Genomic DNA, 3,853 nt, shown 5'->3' with positions numbered 1-3,853 from the left:
ATAAATAGACAAATATTAACTTTTATTTATTTTACTTCTCTTGCCAGCTGCCATTTAGTTATCAAACCTGAGAATATGAAAAAGCGAAATACTTAAATAAGACAATGTTAGTAATATAGATAATAAATTACAGACAAGACTGTCAAACTTTGTAACAAACCGTTGGTAAAACTTCTGTATCTAGAAATGTATTGTATCTACTAATAGCTACTGCGAGATCCAAACAGTTGGATCATTAAGAAAATTTACAATACATTACATGTTAAGCCTTCATTTGTTTGTGGTAATGTTCTCCTTATGATATTAAAAAAATGTAGTTTTCCGATATAAGTGACATTTAACTCAAGTACACGTGCTTTTAGTATTGCCAAAAACTTTATATATATAGTTTCTGGAGAGGCGTGAAGTGTTTGTAATAGATCAGACTAGGGCTAATATATTTTTAAACCATAACCTGACCTCTTTATAAGTTCCTATATTAGCCTATTTTAAGATTCAAAATTTCTGTTTTTAAAAGATGTAATGTTTGAAAATATGTTTTTATTGTAAAGGAAACACTCACCTTTAAGGGTTGAATGAGAAGAACTGATTCGAAGATTGACAAAAACATTGCCTTTAACCAGCTTTCAGATTTTTCCTTCCCCCACTGCATACTGTAAGAGAAGACAATAAAAGCAGAAACACCAGCGGAGGCAAAGACTAAAGACCAGCCAATATAAACAAACCAATAAGGAAACATTCGTTTCTTCTTTTTCTTGTTATCGGGTCTCGAAGAATCTGTTGTCTGAGATTGTGGACGACTTGATACTTCGCATTCAACTTCAGTTGGTGATGCTGTTCTGTGACCTGAAGCTTCCGATTTATCCAAAGATGGTTCTTCAAGTTGCTGCCTTCTGTGTTCCCAAAGAGGTCCAGTTTTTGAAGGTTTCGGTCTGGTTTTCCGAAATATCTGGTCCATTAAAACACTCGGAGGAAGAACAATAAATGATCCGCATATGCTGACCCATAGTTGATAGGTTGTTATCGTTAGTGGTCCCAGTTTGATCGTGGCCACTTTAACTCCTTCGTCACGTTCGTAGAACATGGCGTTGACCATCATAGTCATAAACAATAAAGCCATGATCACAGAGACACGTTGTACACGCGTGAAGTTACTTTTTTCGGGTCTGGAAAACACTGACACCCACAAGTGACTGTCTGTTAAGTTCTTTCGAGAGACGCTGGAGAAAAGGTTTCCAAAACTGGTAATATCTTTATAGCCAGCTACCGGGACCAAGCGGTCAACGAGGCCATCGCCTTCATCTACAGCCAACCAATCATTGCAGAGGAAAAAGAATCTGTAGCCGAGAAAGAAAAGTTAAGCACAAAAATTACAGAGGAGATTGAACGGCTTTGTTTAGTAACCAATAAATATACCAACTTCAGTGAGGAAATGCAACTTTTACTAATAGCTAATTTATTAAATACTTCATAATATTGAAGTATTGTTAATTGACACATATATACGTACTGTTTCTTCTGCACAATATCTTTGATTACACATATAATTTTAACATTACAACCTAACACAATTGTGATTATCCAAACCCATATAATTTTAACTTAAAATTATATGGGTTTGGATAATCACAATTGTGTTAGGTTATGGGTTTGGATAATCACAATTGTGTTAGGTTGATAATTTTAACAACCTAAAACCATTGTGATTACCCAACACATATAATTTTACACAACTGTAATTATCCAAGTGACTTTAGAAGACAAACACAGCCTTGTTTTTCATGATGAAAACCAAAAGAATTGAGATATTTCGTACGTACGTGCTCCCGTTCTGGAGATCCTGGACAATTATTCTGTTTAAGTACCAGCTGGAATTGGCCCCTCCACCTGAGTTGTCATGCCAGATCCTTAAATAGTTTAGAGCCCCAAGAGAACTCTGTACACTCATCACATATCGAATGATACTACCAGCCTCGTGTCCCTGTGAATGTGAACACAATACTTGTGTGAAACACTGTGATTCAATTCGAATCAGATTTAGTGTTCGTGACAAACAGCATGAGTCAATTACAGATGAGAACGGTAGGATTACGCCCCCCAAAAAAATATAAATAGATACAAAGTAAAGAGGAATATATAAGTTTGTTTGTTTGTAGTTAAACACAAAGCTACACAGTGGGCTATCTGTACCGTGCCCACCACGAGTAACGACATCCGGATCTTAGCGTTGTAAGTCCGCAGACATACCGCTGAACCATGAGTGACAAATATAAAGAAATAAGGAAAAATGTAAAACAAACAAAACAATAAATGTACATACAATTGTCTACGGAATTGATTGAAGATGAAAACCTCTCTGAATTGTTCAGTATAAATTTATATTGCATATTTCATGAAACAATTTAGCGGTATTTAAAATAAAAGTTTTGTTTGTAATTAAACACAAAGTTACACAATGGGCTATCTGTGCTCTGCCCACCACGGGTATCTAAACCCGGATTCTAGCGTTGTAAGTCCGCAGACATTCCTCTGTGCCACTGTGTAATGTTCTTGGGGGGGGGGGGTCTTATGTTGGGAGAGTTTGGGAACATTTGTATTAGAAGCTATGGAGCAATATCTAAGTGGCATCGGCTATTGACATGTCAGTAGTGTATTATTAACTCTCTAATTTATCTCTTGAAAGAGTGACCTCATCTTGTTTTGTAACATAAACATCTTGGCCATATTTCGCATAAGAACGTCGAAATACCTTATGGCTAACTGTAAAAAATAAACATCTTATCAGATTTGTTACACAACCTAGAACTGTCATTGAAACTCTACGAATCTGCCGAGTTTACAGTTCGATGTTAAGTTTCAAGATAGTGATGACCTTGCATTACTTGCTGACATTACGATGTTAGTCATGTCAGATACCTGAACATCTGCTTTAAAAAATGTTGCAGGTTTATCCATACATATTCATCAGTTGAACTGTATAGATAACCTGCATTCTGTATGAATTTATTGTAAATAAAGTGTCATCTTATACGAACCACCATGTATAAAGCTGGATAATAGAACAATTGAGATTAGACAGAATTTTTCCAAATTTTCATATCCTAAAGATCCTGCAACAAAAAATTCTTTTTTTCGGTCGAAAATGATAATTCACACAATTCTCAAAGGAAATTTGATATCATCAATTTCCTGGCTAAGTATTTATTAACAGGTTTCAAAAGGATTCGAAATACGAGAAAATACTCTATAGTTGTGTTATTACAGTTTAAATTTGAGTGATAATTATGTAAAGTGTTTTAAGTGTATGTGGCAATTTTTTACTTTGTCATTAATAAAACACATTAACAAAAGCGATATTTTAAAATCCTATAAAAACACACCAATACGTCAGAACCGCTAAAGATATGAATAGTAAACAGATACACGTTGTTTCAAATAAAATTACTGAAGATCGGATTAAATAAACAGGGTAGAAAGTTGTCTACTGAATGAAACTGTCACTTAGTGCTGCTGGGTGAATAACGATTACAGTATCACGTCTACTGAATGAAACTGTCACTTAGTGCTGCTGGGTAAATAACGATTACAGTATCATGTCTACTGAATGAAACTGTCACTTAGTGCTGCTGGGTAAATAACGATTACAGTATCACGTCTACTGAATGAAACTGTCACTTAGTGCTGCTGGGTAAATAACGATTACAGTATCACGTCTACTGAATGAAACTGTCACTTAGTGCTGCTGGGTAAATAACGATTACTATACCACGCCTACTGAATGAAATTGTCACTTAGTGCTGCTGGGTAAATAACGATTACAGTATCATGTCTACTGAATGAAACTGTCACTTAG

General features: G+C 35.2%; 1 pseudogene; it reads right to left on the bottom strand.

Moving 5' to 3' along the window:
* The window catches only part of LOC106471642, a 50,412-nt pseudogene that overhangs the window by 22,130 nt on the left and 24,429 nt on the right, over positions 1-3,853 (bottom strand).

This window comes from Limulus polyphemus, unplaced genomic scaffold (assembly GCF_000517525.1).
Source record: "Limulus polyphemus unplaced genomic scaffold, Limulus_polyphemus-2.1.2 Scaffold4751, whole genome shotgun sequence".
In the NCBI taxonomy this organism is placed as follows: domain Eukaryota; kingdom Metazoa; phylum Arthropoda; class Merostomata; order Xiphosura; family Limulidae; genus Limulus; species Limulus polyphemus.
This window is presented reverse-complemented; position numbering and strand designations above follow the sequence as displayed.